The sequence below is a fragment of the Hemitrygon akajei genome, chromosome 13 (genome assembly GCF_048418815.1).
Source record: "Hemitrygon akajei chromosome 13, sHemAka1.3, whole genome shotgun sequence".
Classification (NCBI taxonomy): Eukaryota; Metazoa; Chordata; class Chondrichthyes; order Myliobatiformes; family Dasyatidae; genus Hemitrygon; species Hemitrygon akajei.
In genome coordinates, this window is record NC_133136.1 from 76195518 (window position 1) to 76215114 (window position 19597).

At 37.1% G+C, this 19597-nt stretch overlaps 1 protein-coding gene across 3 annotated transcripts in view; it reads left to right on the forward strand.

Moving 5' to 3' along the window:
- ppargc1a (peroxisome proliferator-activated receptor gamma, coactivator 1 alpha) overlaps positions 1–19597 on the forward strand; it is a 563573-nt gene that overhangs the window by 450046 nt on the left and 93930 nt on the right. The gene's annotated exons all lie outside the window — the stretch shown is intronic.

A 19597-nucleotide genomic window follows, 5' to 3' on the forward strand; every position in this document is an offset into this window, starting at 1 on the left:
TGATTAATTACTCAAGTGGATTATAAATTGTCTTTCAACACCACTTACTGTATATTATGGTTTTGAAATAAATTAATTAATTACAATTAAATTAAAAATGATTGGTACACAGTGGTGCAGCTGCCTCACAGCACCAGTAGCTCAGAACTGATTCTGACTTTTGGTGATGTATTTGTGGAGTCTGCATATTGTTCACATAACCACATGGGTTTCTTCTGGCTCTTCAGGTTACCTCTCACGACCCCAAATAGACAGGTTGATAGTTTTCAATGACCACAGCAAATTACTCCTACTTTGTAGGTAAGAAATTTGAGCAGGGTTAATGAGAATGTGGGGAGTATGATATGGGATTAGGATAAATAGGTAATCAATGGTTCATGTGGATTTGGAGGGCCAAATGGCTCATTTTTGTGCTGTATGGGAGTCTGTGACAATGATTCTATTCACAAAGGTTGAAAATGTTAATCGAAAATAAGTTAATTCAGTCTGACTGCAATGCCCAATCTCTCTGGGATTCCACCATCGCATAATGAGGAATCGTCACCTGGATCACAGGTCAAAACTGATTACAGGATCTGAGACCCCAGTATTCAGTGACAATTGTTGAGATACAGGATGGTAAGGGATAAGTTGTATTACTTCTTAAAAAATTACTTTATTTTAGTTCAATGTTATGAATTATTTATTTGTGTTTTATATGGCAAAATCCCAGCCCCAGCTTTGCCTGCTGTGTATGGCTTTTGTGGCAGGGCCTCTAAACCACATCTGACTTCTCCAGCGCAGGTTAATATTGCTTCAATCCATCCCTTTATTTCCTAGTAACACTGTGTAGGCAGGTTGTCACTTACACATGCTCCCACATCCCCCTTTCCGTTAGACAGTAATGAGGAGTTGGAAAATTGAAAATGACAAGGAAGTGTTTACTATTCTGTTACTGTCAATACTTGGAAACTTGCCATTTTGGTAAAGCTTTGAAAAAGGTGGTACAAATGCCTCCAGAAGTAGACTGGGGTTCAAGAGCCTATTCAAAGCATGATCTGTTACTGTAATACATTGTACAGTCACTCTGGTAAGTACTGCTCCAGGCTTCTCAACAAAAAGATTTTTAAAAAATTGAAGCAGTTCCACAGTAAACATTAATATATAGGTTCTGACCTATTGTGATCACCAGTCCCTATTTGGTTGGGCAGTCCCAACCAGTCAGAATCTATACATCATCTAGTGCTCAAAGACCTTTGGGTAGAATTTGTCCTGGAGTTGTGCTTGGTCCAAGGTATGAGGATGGCGGCAAACAGCTCATGTTTATGACTGAAGGAAGTTCAGGTTGATCTTGTGCTGCTCCCCCCATTCCAAGGTTTGTTGTTCATAGGCATTCTACTATGTAATTCCATCACAAAGGTGAGGCCACAGCAGCTCTCGAAACATGCTGAAAAATAAATCTGACAGCCAGCTAGGCCTTAACACCTGGCCTTGACAAAACTTGCACTTGGGTATACAGGGCACAAATTTCAAGCCTTGCAGATGTTGTGAAGCTCAGCGGTATAAAGATCTTGTCTTCAAGGAAGAGAATAGTAACTGTAAGGAAGGCAGAAATAAGTTGAAGGAGGTGATGTGACTGTGAAGAGTCACTGTGAAGAGCTCAGTGATAAACCTAAAGAGAGAGGGTCAGAACTCTGAAAAGAATGATAATAGATCTAGTACCCACTTTCAATTGTGCCTCCCAAAGTGTAAAATTTCAGTTTTCCACATTGGGTCTTATCTGATACCAAGCCATCCAGTACAGAAGCTTGACAACAATGTAAATGCTTCAAGCCAAACACATTTATCAAGCATTTTGACAATTTTCTCACATAAAATTTCACTGTATTACAAGAACTTTAAGCACATAAAGTTATAGAATATCAGATGGTCCTGCTCATTTCGATAAACCAATGAAGGGTCTCAGCCTGAAGCGCTGACTGTTTATTCCCCTCCAGAGATGCTGCTTGAGTTGCTCAGTTCCTCAAGCATTTTGTATGTGTTATCAGTGGATTTTCTTTCAGTTCCTATCCTGGTCTGCATTTCAAACTGTGTTTGCAGATGAGCTGCTTTTATTGCTCTAAATTTCTGGATTGTGGAGGTAAAAATTTATCTGAGTTGTCACTTCCTTTCACTTTATAAACGTCTGTTGGATTTTATCTGTGTGTCACATGAGCACACATATTGCATCTATATTTGTCACACTAGGAAAGGATTAGATTTGTGTGTGATACATTCACAGTAAGGCTGTCTAGTGATATTCACTGACTAATCACAGTGCAGACTAGTCCTTTTGTCTAAACTCTGAAAGGCTGCCAGTACCGGTGGGCCATTCAGTGCCTTCAAGAGATGATGTTTTACACTTAGTTTTCCAAATCTCCTGGATAAGCATCTTCTAAATGTACATATAAAAAGGATGCTTTGTAATTAACAAAGAATGAATAGCTAACTCTGAAGTTTTAAGGGATTAAACAGTTAACTGGAATGGATTCAGTTGGATGCATAAATGGTTCCTACAGCTGACCTGAATAATATCAGACTTTTGCCTTTATTTCCTTAAAAATTTCCATTTAAATTAATACATGCAAAATTAACCATGTATGCTGTCAGTCTAGATGCAATACTGAATTTAGAGCTGTCTTAGTTATGTTAGTGAGTGTAAAAATCTGAATTCCGTTGTAAGCTATTAGATGATTAATAAAAGGTTGTTGCAAGGTTGTTTGTTGTTTGGTAACTTTGGTATGTTTAAACTGAGTGTGAATTACTTAAAATCTTTCATGAGTACAAATAAATTTGACTATAATCTGACATTCAGTCTGAGCTATACAATGGAGTTGTAAAGTAAGCTTCCATGTTGCATTATGGGTGTCTTACATCTGGTAAGCATGTAATTTCGGCTATAGGAATTTGCAGCCTTGCAAAGAGGAGCCTTGAAAATTTGGTAAATTCAGTTCATATTAGGTACATAGTGCTTAATGTGAAAGGACGTAGAATTAAAATTAGTTTAAAATATAAACCAAAATCAAGAAGATTATTTTTCTAAATGGTACAGTTAAGATATGAAATAGAATACAAGGCTACAAAGAAAATGCAAAATAATTGCATACTTTGAAATAAATGCACAGGATTATTTTTTAAAGAAGCATGTAATATAGGAATTCAAATTGTTCATTTTTAATTTTGGTTCAGAGTGTTGTTGGCAATGTCTACCATATCACCAGAATCATTCCATTGACCAGGACATCCCATTAACAAGTCAGATTATTTAATAGTCTAGATGCACATTTTGAAAGGCATGCAGAGTATTCTCAAATGAAAATTAATGGAAGTATAAATTCCTGGGTGGTTTTTATTTTTTATCAGTAAGAAGATTTATTTGTAAAAAAAAAGACAATGTTTCCTAGTAGGCCATCAGAGATCTTTTCTTTTCAATTTTAAAAATTGTAAAATTCAAGCTCTCCATATGTAATGTGTACTATTTTCTTAGGTACTGTGAAAGAAAGCACACTGTCACTGCAGTATGAATCATATGGTAGAGTATACTGCAGCATGAGTCATATGGTCGAGTAACACAATGCAGGAGCTGGTCTCTGCTTGAAATAGATTGACAAAGTCTGCCACAAATTTAAAAAAATAAAATCTGCAAAAGCTCTAAAAGTGCACAATTTAAGCTGCAACATAAATAATTTGTTCAAAAATTATATAGAAAACAAATCTTCCAATCCTTTAAGGGAATTATGTATAATAGTTCATACAGCTTCTTAGTAATATTACATGATGTTAGTTCTTCACTTTAACTCAATATGTTTAACCTTATGAGCTCCAACTACTTGTTTCATCTTCTGTTTCAAGAAAATAATTTAGAAAAGCAAGGTTATTACATTTTGTACAAACCTGTATTTTGTTCCCTTTTCATTACTATCTTTCTCGTATGATGAAAAGACCACATATGGAGCAATATCGTTGGAGGTAAGTATTACTTCCAGCTTCTTAGAAGACTTAACAACAAATTAATTGTTTTAAAGTTATTTTCCATGTTGTCTAGGTCAGTAGAATGACATTGGAAATGAGCCCGGAGACACAGAATAAAATATTCATACACTGCTCCCCTTCCTTAGAAGGAGGATGCATGCAATGGAGTAAGTGACCCAGCAATTAAGGCTGTACACTTACATTAGATTTAAATGATAGTTTTGTTCTCATTGTTTATGAAACAAATTGTGTCCCTGTCATGCCCACTGATCATGGAAAGTTTTGAGCAAACCAATCCAAACTGAAGTCACTACCAAAACCACTCAGGCTGATAATATGGCTTAGAAGAGCAAGCAATTGAGGCAGCTCTTCCTTGGTGATCCCCTGGGAAATGAAATATTTATCAGTCCCAGGAGAAGTGCCAGCAGGAGATCTTCATGTCTGCTTTCCTAATATTCCCAAGCACCAGCATTGTTGATGATGACCACTCACATAAGAGAACTATGTGAAATGCAGACTAAGATTCAGGAGTGATATGAAGTAGAGCTTGGTAAAAGTTGAACACTTAGTGTTTTTGGTGGTACTACTTGAGGAGGAATATCTGTTCAGGGAAGTTCCTGCTCTTAGCAGCAAAGGTGTGTGAGAAAGATCAAGATTGTATAAACAGGACCTTAACTTGAATCTTCATCCAAAAAGCAGGTGTGTGAGTCTCTGGATAAAGGATATGGCATTGAGTAAATCCTGGAGCATATTTTGAATAGAAACACATCTCACCAACAAGCAACCAACTAGGCTAAGCTAGGATTGTGTGGTTTCTGCAGGGACAAACCAGGCACAATGGCTTAACATATGAGCAACAATTTGTTAATTTGATTCCCCATTCTTGGCTTTGCACTGTAGTGGAATAAGTTAGTGTGTAGGTAGTAGAAAATTAATGGGATTGTCTTATGAGGATAGGTTGAGAGTACTAGAGCTTTTTCTCTCTGAAGGGAAGGATGAGAGGTGATTTGTACAAGATGATAAGCAGCATAGATCAAATGGATAGCCATTGACTTATTCCTAGGGTGGAAATGTCTAATATGAGGTACATACTTCTAAGATGATTGGAAGTATAGGGGAGATGTCAGGGGTATTTTTTTTTAACATAGAAAGTGGTGAGTGCATGAAATGCCCTGCCAGGAGTGGTGTTAGGGGAAGATGCGTTAAGGACATTTAATAAACTCTTAGATAGGCACATGGATGATAGAGGGTTATGTAGGTGGGAAGGATTAGATTGATCTTAGAGTTTGTTAAAAGGTCAGCACAACATTGTAGCTTGAAGAGCCTGTACTGTGCTATACAATTCTATTGCTGAGATCCAAGAAGTGCAGGTAGCTGAGCTCTCAGTGATATTTCTGTCAGCCATTATTTTTCCACAGCTTGAACAAGAGAGCTCAGTATAATGACCTCATGAGCACCCATTTCCCTAAACTCTGCTGGACCCTTCATTGCTTCATGTGAAGATAAACAGGGGTCTGCTTTTGATATGCCTAAAATGTGCTTTGCAAGGGAAAAGGCAAAGCTGAATGTAAATAACTTGGAAGCTTTAGTAACGGGATTTGTATGCATCATTCTTCTGTTTTGGTTTTCACTTTCTCTTGTTTTATGCCAGTGGCAACTTCTAAGTCATCTGTCTTTGCCCATTTGCTGGGTATTTATTATTTACCCCTCACAAGTCTATTTCAAACTGAAGGATATTGGGTTCTCACTTGAAGGCAGGTTGGCAACTTGCCTGAAGCCTCGACAATGGGTTACATCCATCTCCTGGTGCAGTTTCAGTGGATTATACAGACTGGAGTTTAAAAATGTCCAGTTATCCAGCAAAGTGCTTCAGATAGATTTACTTTACAAATTATATGTCACTGAGATATGCCTTATGCTGCAGCCCAACTCCAAAACTGACTGTCTATCACGTGCAGTACTCAGGAACTCAACTGAATTTTATCTTAATAGAGTAATATTGGCTGGTCTAGCATCAGGAGGGAGTTGCTAACATCAGCCATTACTAACAATATATAACAAAAAAGACAAATATCCTGCTGCAGTGTGACAGGTCACTGCTATCTTATTGAGTTTTCATTGCCCTAGAATTCTGTGACAGCAAAATGCTGCTTCCATACTTCATCAAAAGCATTATCCATATCCAGAAGATTATTTTATATTCTCTACAAACTGCTAAACTGTGATCAACAGTGCACCTTACCCCTGGGAATACTCAAATTGCTGGCAACACACCATTTATAATGCAGTTTAGTAAGCTAGATCTTGTACCCCTCGTAAGATGATGCATTTTGGCAAGGCAAGCAAGGGTGGGCCATGCACAGTAAATAGTGTTGATGAGCAGAGTCACCTTGCAGAAGAAGTCCATAGATTCCTGAAAGTGACAGCACAGTTAGTCAACTAGGTATATGGGATACTTCAATGACCTTGGTAAAGAATATCAGAGCTAGAACGTCATGTTACAACTTATAAAACCTGGTTAGGCCCACCTGGAATATTGTTTGCAGGTCTGGTCATCACCCTTTATGAAGAATATGACTCCACTGGAGAAGCTGCAAAAAATATTCCCCAGGATGTTGTTTGGATTAGAACATTATGTTTATAAGGAAGGACAGGATAATCTCGATTTGTTTAGCCCAGAATGGAGGAGGTTAAGCGGTGTCCTGTTAGTGATATATAAAATTAGGAGAGGTAGTAACAATACTTTTCCCATGGAGGGGATAGCTAATGCAAGAGTGGAAGGATGTAAGGTGAGAGGTACAAGGTTTTGAGGGGACCCAAAGGGGAATATTTCACAGTGAAAGTAGTTGGAGTCTGTACTGCCTGGAGTGGTGTTGGATGTAGATATTCTCACATTTAACATGCATCTGGACAATTACCTGAACTGACAAGGTAGCTAAGGTTACGGATGTAATGCAGATAAATGGGATTAGCGTAGAATGGTGCAATGGGTAGGATGGGCTTAGAGAGGCAGAGGGATTGTTTCTGTGTTGTATAACACTCTGACTCTATAACAATGATTCACTTTGTTGGCTAGATCATCCTCTACTGAAGATATTTATTCACCATCTCAGAATGAGTCAAAAATCAACCATTTTTAAAAGTGCTTGCCGTTGGCATGTTGAAACACTAGCAGTTTGTATAAACTTAATATTCAAGTGAAAAAGAAGCATTTCTTCCATCCAAAGAAAGCATTGCATCTGGTAGGACCTATAGGAACAAATGAAACATGATCAGATGGCACCCTATTGATTCCTCAAGCTTGTCCCACCATTCAATAAGAGCATGCTTGATCTCAACAATATTTCCCCACTCTCCCATGATACCCCTTAATTCCTTTAGTATAAATATCTGTTCATCTAAGTACACTCAATGACTCCATTTGTAAATCAATCTGTGGGAGATAATTCCAAAGATTCATGACCCTCATAAAGCATAGGTTCATTCTCATCTATATCTGAAATGAGAATGCCTGTTCTCAGTTCTAAATGTTACCACTGGAAATTCATCCTCTCAGCATTCACCTTACAATTTTATTTTTGTCAATAAGATGATTTTTCGTTCTTTTGAATGCCAATAAGTATAGGCCCAACTTACTCAACCTTTCTTCAATCCTCAAACCCTCTTTTTATGAACCTAGTGAAGCTTCCCTAAAATGCAGTACATTGTGTATATTATTTTGTAAATATATTAAGTCTGGAGACTAAAACTATTCAGAATACTCCAAGTGCAGTCCCAACAGCTCCTGTCATGTTGCATTAAAGCTTCCCTATTTTTATACTCTGTACCCCTTGCAATGAAGGCCACCTTCCCATTAGCCTTACAAATTTCATGATATGCCTCCATGCTGACATTTTGTGTTTCATGTACAAAAACCTCCAAATATTCATTTTGTACCACTGCAGTCTACAGTCTCACATCATTTACATAGTATTTTATTTTTTCCATTCTTTCTCCCAAGTGGATAAACTCACATGTTACGCTCCTTTTATCCACCTCTTGTCCACTCACTTAACCTACCTTTGTCACCTTCAGGTTCTTTGTATTTTACTCACAGCTTGCTAACCTACCTTTGTCTTCCCCCTTAGTTTCATTCAAAACACACCTGCTGTGGGCTAGTGTTATCAAGGCAGACAAAAGAACAAGTAGATTTCAAAATGCTGGTGTGACATAATTATTATTGTTCAATTGTTATGTCAGTGTGTGTGATATATACTTTGACCTTTGTAACTTTCTGAGAAATGCTAAGGCAATGTAGAGTGTTGATGGGCTTCTGATGGAATAGCTGCAATGTCGGATAGATTAGGCGTCAGAGTGAAATGAGGTTTGAAGGTGTGACCGGTGAAAAAGCATGCATTTCAAAGTACCATAAGTAGTAGAGTTGAAAGTGTCAAAGAACTAACACTTAGAGAAGAATCTGATAAATTTAAGGAATTTCTTTCCATTTTTCCTGCAATCCAGAAAAGCTCACTCCTGCTGGCAATGTCATTGGTTACTTTCTCTAAATTGCATAACATCTAAATTCCAGAAACCTACCAATAAACTTTGCTAAAGGTCATGTCTGCTGCACTCCATCTCAGCAGCAAGCTGAGATCCATTCAAAGTAGAAAGCTGTACTTCTTCTCTGCAGGGCCTCGAGCATAGCTTTTTCAGCACTGAAAATATATTTCCAGAAGTGCTGTGGTTTTTGTGATCTTTAAGGAAAAGTTCCATTGCATCAGCCATTAATGTTTAGACCTGCATAAATGGCTTAAAACAGTGTTGAGCACTGAAAATACAGATAAAACTGCTTACACAGTCACTATAAAGCACAGTACCTGACCTGCATTGGCATTGATCAATGTAGATTAAACATATAGCACAGGTATTGTGTTATTTAAGAGTGATCCACAACCTTTCCTATATTTTCTATGTATAATGTGTGAATACAGATGACTAATGCTTTATACCTTAGGGCTGCCTTTCATGTCTGTACATAAAGTATGAATTCATGAACCTGATTTATTCCTTCTCCTTGGTGTAATGAGTAACAGTAGTAATACAGTGGCTGAATGCTGTGTGAGGTTTGTACAGCTGATAGAACCATGATCAGTCTCTACCTGTGCTGCATAGACAGCATGGCCTTGCCTGCACTTTGCTTCACCATTTTGACAGGAAGCCTTATGTGCTGATGTATCCCAAGAGGCAGCACTGTCATCTCATTGTATTCCTGTCATATCCTGGGGTGCTATCTGTCATCAGTCTCTCCTGTTATGTTTTTTTTCATCCTTGAAAAGCATTCAGGTATTGAAAAGTACCCATTCATCTATGGAATGAAGTGAAGCTCTGATCTTACAGTACCTTGTGCCCTTGATACTAATGATGCCATGAAAATGTGAGAGATAATTATATTTGATTTAAACTTTTGTGCGATGTTTGCACACAAGGATGTGACTAAAAGAATATCTTTAGATAGTGTTTCAAAATGCAAAAGGCATTTTGTTGCTTCATAGACAATCAGGACAGCGGATTAAGCACTTCAATAAAAATGTGAGAATCAATGTCAGTAAAATGATGCTTCTTTGTTAGATGTGGCTGAAGCTTAGTTGATCTGGTGTGGTGAAGAATTTTCTAGATCTGAGAGGTTATGGCGGGGTGGTTGTACTGCCCTTGATCTTCCTTGCTATTTCCTTCTGTCACCAGAAATTTTCAAAGGACTCCTTCATTCATTTTTGACTAAATTGTTATTCCACCTTTGTCCACCTTCCGATAGCATCATGTTAACATTCTAAGTCACCAGCCAAAAGTGAATAGTAGAAACCATTCTACAGTATAGTAGATTAAATTTAACTGGGACACATTGGTACCAGTATACTTTGGACCAATTAAACAGCTGCCTCAATTAACGGAAGTTTCATAGAAATACTTAAAAAGGTATAAAAAAAGATAAACTACCATTTAACTAAGTAAAAAAATGTGTTTAAATGAAATAAAGAACAAATTAGAGCATGACCTATGCTACTATAGTACTATAAAACTATATATTCGTTCCTAACAGTTATCGATGTAGGAATTCATCCAGTGTACAGTGGCCATGTTCTTTCGATTGACTGTAAATGAACAAAATCAGCTCAGCCACCTAGTGCAGATAATGGACTGCCTTCATACAATTTTGAACAATTGTGTCCTCCAACTCTTCATTTTCATTATAACATTCAAGGTGATTGTTGATACTTTAAAAAAATTTTGTAGTTCCTATCTTGTTGAATTAAAGAAGTTGTTTAATTTTCACTCCTGGCTGCTACTGTCATGTCCATGCCTGAAAGCTTGATACCTGCAATGAGTAAAACAGTTCTGACTTGTCTCACTCCTATTTCTTGCCGACAAAAATCACTACTTTTTGAACACAAACACACACAAATAATGCTATTTAAAAACTGTTCACTGTAAGAAGGGTGTAGTGTCTAACACAGTCACACAAATTCAAACATCTGACGCTAGTTAGAACCTATCCGGCAACAGTCTCCTACCCCAATTAAGTAGCATTGTGTTCCTAGTAAATGAAGGGAATCACAGCTATTTTCTCGATTAGATATTTTTCTTACCAAATAAGTGGCTGTCCCAATTAACCGATGGCCCAATTAACCGGTATCCACTGTACATACCTTTGACATTTGGAAAAAAGTATTTGTTTCTTTCATATAAGACAATACTGATGACATGAACCACATTTTAATTCTGCAAGCACATGAAGATTTTTTTATTCCTTTCTCTCATCCAACCCAAAACCTATAATTCCAATATTCAATATCTTGTTAAATCTCTGAAATGTGTTCAATGCTGCTATTGTATAGTGTGAACAAATATGATTGCAGGCAAAAGAAAATCCTTTTTCACAGAGGTTTAAATAAGAATCAGAACTGCAAACCTTTTCTTGTTGTCTTTTATCATGAAATAGTATAACACTAAACAAACAGCAAAACAAAAGGATATGATGCAGATATTTTGATATTGCTGATTCTGTGAGTTTGCTATCTATATATTGGTCACCTGAATTCAATTTTACATTACAATATTGAAACTGTTCCAAAAATAATTAATTGATTGTAAGGTGTGTTGGAGATCTTGAGGTCATGAAAAGGACTATATATATATATATATATATATATATATATATATATATATATATATATATATATATATATGTGTGTGTGTGTATGGAGATATATTAAGCAAGTATTTTCATATAATGTGTTGGTTTAGCTGGGTGTTTGCTGGATGTAATTATACTGAAAGGATTAGGTCTTAAGTAGAATGATGTCATTTCTATACATTCAACAACAATTAGATTGAACACACTTTCCTAATACCCACAATAAACAGTACTCAAAGACTCAGGAATTCTCTTCCTCCAAGAGTGATGGAAGCAAAATTTATGACTCTCAGAGAGAACCAAATTCTCCTCTCTTCCCTTAAGCGGATGGCCCATGTTTTTATAGATTAACTCCTAGTTTCAGAAGCTCTTGTAAGAGGAAGCATTCTCTCCAAGTCCACCCTGTTAAGCCCTCTCAGAAGAATCACTGTCAGTAAAATGAACGCTTTCTTAATAAATGTGATTGAACCTGAGTTGATATACTATGGTGAAAGATTTTCCACAGAAAATATGGTGGGATGGTTTTACTGCCTCTTATTTCCCTAGAATTTCCTTACACTTATTATAAATTTTTGGTATGTCAGTCAACTCACATTTCACTCTAATGAACTTCAGACACTGAGCAAAGCCTGTCCAAACTTTCTCTATATGACAAGCTACCCATTCTAAATACTATCAAGTGAACTGCTGAACTATTTCTAGTGCATGTCATGCTTAAGTAAAGAAACCAATATTAGACACAGTACTCCTGCTGAATCCATGCACATAGTTCTCCAGGTGTTTTCAATGGACTGATACTGCTGTTATAATGTTCAAGTGAACATCTGCACTTCAGGAACCATAAGGACCTTGAGTGGAAGTTTAAAACTCAACAAGAGGAAAGTGGCTTGATTTGATCATGGAATCAGAATTGTGCAGCATGGAAACAGGTCAGTCAGCTCGAAATCTTCACCACCATCATTAGGTATCCTTCCATATTAATCCCATCATCCAGAAAATGGTCTATGGCCCTCTGTGGCTAAGGGATTCCAGTGCTCCTCTACTTTTTTCTAAAATGACTCGGCAAACCAGTTTCAACAGGCTTCTAAATCTCTTCCCCTCACCCTAAACCTGTGTGTAATAGAATTTTTTCTTTGAGACAGAAATAGGTTTCCTGAAGTCTACCCTATCTATAGCCCCCAGAATTTTATATACCACAATAATGTCCCTTAGCAATCAACAAATCTTATTATGTTGGAGGGAATGGCTCTGGCATTTAATGTAGAATTCTACTTTCTTTGAGAAGAGCCCAACTATTCCCAAGAATTCCCCGAGTGCCCATTTCTACTACTTTCATTCCCACTGGAGAGACATGGTGACTGTATACTCATAAAACTAAGGATTAGCCAGCTTGAGAGGATTATACTGAATGTGCATTCAAGCAGTTATATGTTGTATTTTCCTGTTATTGACTAATTCTTGAAATCGATGAGTTTTTATACCATACAACCAATAGTCTGAAACTACTACTGTATCTGTAAATCTGTGGCATCTTCCTTTAAATAGTTTTTGGATTAATCACAAAATAATTATTATCCACAAATTGGATATCCCAAAATTTTTGCCATACAACTTGAAAGTCAAGATAGGATTGTTAAAATATTTGTTATTCAGCAGGTGACCACTTAATGGTTCAGTTAAATACAAAAAGAGAAGAAATTTATATAGGACATTGGTGTTACTATGTCTAGAGTAGTCCTCTTATTTAAAGATTTTAAAGTGTTCAAAGCAGTTTACTAGACTAGTACTTGAAAAGGATAGGAGAATTTTGCTGGAAAATGGAACTTAGAGACTCCATAATCTTGTAAGTGATGTTGTAGCTTACTCCTGCTCCTCTTGTTCCTCATATTCTTATTTAAAAAATCACAATAGGATCATAAATTGCCATGAGCTCCCAATGTTAGACACCACTTCAAGTAACAGGACAAATTCAATAAACTTTTTTTGGAGAAAAATTGGGGGAGTCTAAAATTAGTCTGCTATTTCAAAATGATAATAAATCATTTGTGGATGTTTAAAATGGGCCTGTTCACGAGGCTAGAATGGCAACATGCATCATTCAGAGCTCAAAGTGCAGGAATACCATCCAACGGATGCTGTCATTCCACGTGGCATTAGTGTGTACACTGACTTTAGTTCGAAGTTTTGTTGCTCCTTTAACATTGTTGGATGCTTGTACTGATTTGAAATTCACAGATACCAATGGCCTTAGCTTTGTACATATTCAACATAAAAATAGAACTTGGAAGCATAACATGTCTCATGTATGTAGCTAGCTTTGACCTTTGCAATGCAATATGGAAAGTAGCCTCACATGCCTTAGAGATGTGGAAGGCTTTGTGGTAATATATGTGGCAACAGCAGGTATCTACTTTTCTAATATTATATGTAAAATAGTACCATTGCCAATACAGAACCTAGGACAAAGTCTTAAACCCTATGTGGAAGCACTATAAATACATTAAAATTAAATAAAATTCCAAAATCCATCACCTCACACTTAACTCTATTGACTGGCTTTATTTGTCACATGTACATAGAAACATAGTGAAATGCATTGTTTGCATGAACGACCAACACAGTCCTAGGATGTGCTGGGCATAGCCCTCAAGTGCAACATGCTTCTACTACCAACAGAGCATGCCTACAATTTACTAACTAACCCTAACCAATACGTCTTTGTAATATGGGAGGAAACCAGAGCACCTGCAGGAAACCCACACAATCACAGGGAGAACATACAAACTCTTTACAGATAGCAACAGGAATTGAACCACAATCAGTAATCACTGGTGCTGTAGAGTATTGTGCCAATCACTACACTACCATGCTACTTCAATATCAACTCCTAATTTCATGTCATCTGAACCCTTGTACATCCGCATCAAATTTATTTATATTAGCAATTAATAACAAGGTTCCCAACCTATCATCAGCAGATCTGGCACACTGTCAGTGTTCTCTCTAAGCTGTGCAGGTGCATGGGAGCGCAGTAACTGAAATGCTCCCATGCACATAGCCTTTGTTGCTGCACAGCTGGAATTCTCTTTTATATAATGTTAATATAATTTTGAAATAGTGCTAATATAATATTCAAATCAATGTCAATGTAATTGTGAAATACCCTGTAATTAATTATTTGTTAATGAATATAATCCATAATCCATAAATTTTCTAAATAATAAACATACCACAATATTTACTTTGAAACATTTTAGAACTTCAATGTATTTACATTGTCAGCATTTCAAGTTACAACAATGTTACAAATTGTAACAATAAACACAGAATGTTGGTAACTTATTGTTAATAAACCATCGGACTGCTGAATACTGATGCCATCTAGTTAATGTTCATAGTATGCATATTACAAAACAAAATGTTTAAAGTACTGCGCAGTTTTTCTGGCTGTGTAAAAATTTCCTGCTTAGAGCAATGGTTGGCCCGCACATATGTTAGAAAAAATTGGAGGGAACATTGCATACAATATTCGCAGGACCAGCATTCAAATCATTAATATTAATTATACATTGTTGATGCCCTAGCATCAATCCCTCTGACATCTCAGAATGACAGATCAAAATATAACCTAATTTAAATGACTATCCTGATCCGAAGTATCAGCATTTAGATAAGCAGTGTCTAATTAGAAGGAGTCAGCATGGCTTTGTGCATGGAACATCATGCTTAATGAACCTATTAGAATTCTTTGAAGAGGTACCCAAAAGGTAGATGAGGGCAGGGCAGTAGATGTTGTCTATTTGGACTTTAGCAAGGCCTTTGACAAGGTCTTGCATTGGTAGGCAAGTCTGGAAGGTTATGTCCCATGGAATCTAGGGAGAGCTAGTTAGAAGGATTCACAATTGGCTTGGAGGTACGAAGTGGTGATGGTTGAAGGTTGTTTTTCAGAGTGGAAGCCAGTGACTAAGATGGAGAAGGGAAATGTTCCTTTTCCAAAGGCTCATGTATCTTTGTAATTACAGACCTTACAGAACTCTGGAGGGAGAGTTAGTGAAGTTGTTGAAGGGGAGACTGTCAGACATATGAAATGCAAGGGCTTAAAGGGTATGGGAAGGGAGAGGAAAAGTAATATTGAAGCCAAAAATTATAGTCTGCCATAAATTTACTGCATTGTGACACAGTCTTAAAGGACCAATTGGCTTATTCCTGTTTCTGTGGTTTTTATTGTGTGTTTCTTGTGGATACTGTTGCAGATTGAATGTTTACAGATCATGGGGAGGGAGAAGTCATTTTAGGTTAAAGCATTTTAGGTTAGGTAGATGCTTTTATCATTATGGCTGTAAAATGTGTTCACCTCCCTTCACTGACCAGAAGAAACACTGTGAAATTCGCTGAATCCCTCTCAGAAGGATTTTTGGTGTGCCCTGAAATGGGGCCCTCTGTTATTTGACAGCCAGTGAAGTCTGGCACATTTTCACTGATTTTAACTGTGAGATGTTAGGTCCCACTGAGAGCTGTGGTTGCAGAAACAAATTGTTAGATATTCAGCCCTCACATGTACTTCTAAGGAGTGGGCTGATGGCCCAACTCCTTATGAAGCCTGTAGAATTCCTAATTTAAGGTCAGGACTTACTATTCATTTCTGAAGTCAAACATCTTTTAGCCAAACGATGGTCCTTTTTTCCCCCCATTTGTTTTTGAATACTCAGTTCTGGGGCACAAGTTGCTCATATGCACGAGTAAACAGTCTACACTTGCCATGACAATTATGCAGATGATTCACGATTAGCAACACTTTTCTTTCTTTCCAAAATAGAAGTTGTTGAGGCATTTATCCTGTAGGCACTACTGCTTCCAAAGACTTAAGTTTTCTTTTGTTGAAAAATAACTTTTGTTTCTGTGGTGAACTACATATACCTGTCTGGACACGCCCCCCCCCCCCCCCCGCTGACTGCTCCCGTGGCTCCTCCCACGGACCCCGGTATAAAGCCGATTGGAGACACCGCCCTGGCCTCAGTCTCCAGGATGCAGTGTGGTGGTCAATTGCTGCTTGTTCTTTCTTCCAGCCAATAAAAGCCTATATCTTGCCTCACGTCTCCAAGAGTTATTGATGGTACATCAATTTCTTTGACAAAATAACAACTATTTTAGAAATAAAGTTTAACTGCTCAAATAATTGAACATTGATTTAGCTGGCACCAGTGTCAAATACGTAGGTGAATATGGAAAGCAGTATGACAGGTAAATCAGGCTAGAGTAGGCACAAATGTATCTCTTTGCACAGTTAAAAGTAATTTTTTTTATTTGACTACATCACAAGCAATTCTGAATGAATTGCTATATTAATGCAAACAAAACTTTTTATTGACCAAAGGGTTCAAAATCTGCTGTTTCAGGAGGTTTGGCATAAAAGATGTTCTTTTTCACGATTTATTTGTTGCATTTGTTCAGATTGGCCATGTGTTTCTGTACGAAGTTAATTAGATCCTGTTTCAACTGTGTCTTTGCTCATATGTTTGAATTGGAATAAAACAGCTGTTGTGTCAACTTAATTGTTTAACTGCTCTCCCAGCCACTGTCTTCCACTCCTGGGCATGTGATGTGGTTATTACAAATGTGCAGGTCACAGTCCTGTTACACAAACATTCCACCACATTCATTAGTACTTCATTTGGCAGTACTGAAGCTTCAGATTTCAGTTCACGCCCACCTTAGCCGAAGCATATGCTTCCTAATCCACTGCAATTTGGCAGAGTTTTTATCTGCTAAAGGGCAATTGCCATCATCCTGCTAGAGACTTGATGAATTTTTGATCCTTACTAAAACTGGAGACAAATGGTCAATCTAATTATAAAAGGCCTTCAGTTCTGTCGTAGAGGACACAGTGTACTGTGGTTACCATCCAAATACACAGAGGCATCAGGTCAGCTGTCTTACAAGTCAGTGTTGTCTCCAGTGAGTGTGAAAAAGTGATTAAAAATGTCTTGGCACTGTCAATCAAGTCACTGCAAATTTAAATGAATGCAACTCATTTCAAGGTAGCATTCTGCATTAAATATAATAAATCCAGTGTGTGCATTTGGATGCATTGTAAAAATAATGCATTTGTTAATTGCTAAAATAGTCAAATTTGTTCCAGGCCATTTTATATATGCTGTGATATGCCAGCAATACTCAAGTTAGCTATTTTATTTGTGCTATATTTAGCCAGAAAGTAAGGTCTCTAAAGGCCTTTTGAGTTTTGTATCCATCCAATCTATTCTGATGGGTGTTGTCATAAAGTCATCTAATAATTTCTGTCTTGTATATTAGATGTCCAAATGTTCAAATATATTACTCTTCCTATATGTTATGAATTGACCAAATCAAATTGGCTTTTTTTTAAAAAAAAGGAGAATCTTCACTGTTTCAAAAAGAGAAAACAGTAAATTTTTCTGCTTTTTGAAGTTCTGTGTTTCTAGCAAATTAATTAGTTTTACTGTGAATATACTTACATATGCCTTAGAAACAAAAATGGTTATCTGATATTAGCTAGTTTTCTTATATGCTAATTTATCTTTTTTTATCTTGGGAAAGGGTGAAATGTGGCAAAAAATGTTAAGACTAAAATAATGAAACCGGATTAACTTTTTTTTAGTAATTGTTTTAAGCCCTCCTATAAGCACGGACTGCTAAAATAATATTCTCTTTGAAACAACCTTGCAAGTTATTAATATTTATGTCAGAACATTTGACCAATTTGTTTCAACAATTTAGAATTTATTGCATATTCCAAAAAATAATACATGGTAGTATTCCCATTTTGTAATTGAGATTCATAGCTCACTTGCAGTGGTCTCCAGGGTGCCTTTTTTTACACTTCCTTTATTATCAACCTGTTTCGGCAAGTGTTTAGGGGCATTGAAACCTTCACTCTTGTTTGAGTGGCTAGCGTTGCCCCAAAAAGAAATATGTAGGATCTTTCCTTCAGGCTACTAACTGTTGTGGGACTAAAGTTAAAGTGAATTTTGTCAATATCCAGTTTCAGCGTTAGCAGGAGACTTTTGGAAATTCAAAGAAAACAGCAGAGGTTTATCACTTCCAGATTTGTTACATTGTTTTTATTTGGCTTTATTTGAAGGGGAGAATGTGTCACTCAGGCCAGGGGGAAGAATATTCATCTAATCCTTAAATAGCGCTGAGTGATAGGGCCACAAATAGAGATTTCTGAGATGTGAGTCATTCTCCTTTGCCTGAAAATCATTCCTATATTGTCAATTTGCCTGATGTATCTAGTAAGTAGAGTGCAGGCCTGTCAAATGATTTTGACTCCTGAATCCATAGTATTTATTATATTACAATACAATGTTATTTATAACAGTCCACTATAGGACAGCTCCTGATGTCTTTAGTAGGTAACAAATGTTAACTCAAGAATTACTGACTCCCACATGATCCAAGCAAACAGATTGCTTCCCAGTGACTCCAGCACTGCTTCCGAGTTACTCCAGAAACATTGATTAGAAGCGCCCCCATTAAAATCCAAACAGTTAGAACATAAAACAAATTATATTCATAGCTCCTCCATTTTAATCACTTTGAAGTTGGCTTTTATAATTTTAATGGAAGAGGAATGAAAAGTCCTTTGGGCCATGAAGCCCCATTTCACCATTCCTTCCATTGTATTCTGTGGCACATCACCAGGTTAAATAGAACTAAGACTAAATGTAGCAACACAAAAGCAAGTTGTGGGCCAGAGGCAGAATTGCAGTATATCACATTCAGTAAACTGTTAGGAGATTTCTCACTTTAGCATTAAAATCCGGGTGGGAGACCAACCTTGTTTCAGTGAAGATGCAAAATAGCATGGTACAAGTAGCAATGGGTGTGCCTAAAAGTGTATGCTAGCCTGGTAAAGCTACAGCACTGGACCACCACTCATGATAAACAGAGAAAGTAGCATAGGTTATACTATATATACTAGCAGAACAGATTTATCAAAATTTGCACTGAATGGTGGTGAGCGATTGAAAAACTACCAGTGGGAACATGTTCTTGATTGAAAATATGATAATTTAATACTCTTATTTTCAGGATTGGGAAAGGCCAGCCCACATTGTCCATGGCTTATTGTTCTCAAGAATGTAGTAGTGAGCTGTCTTCTTAATTGAAAGCAGTCCTTTTGGTGAGGGTTTGCACATTATTGTTGAACAGGAAATTCCAGGATTTGCCACCAATAAGCATAAAGGACAAGTGATAAATTTCCAAATCAGGGTGAAGTACAAATTGGACAAAAACCGGAATGAAACCTATGTGCCTACTGTTCTTGCCAGTCTTAATGGTAAACCTCACAGGATTGGAGGTGGCATTGCAGGAGTCTGAATGAGTAACTGCAGTGCATTTTGTAGATGATACGCCCAGTGCACTGGTGGTGGAAAGAACAAACCTTTAGGAGGG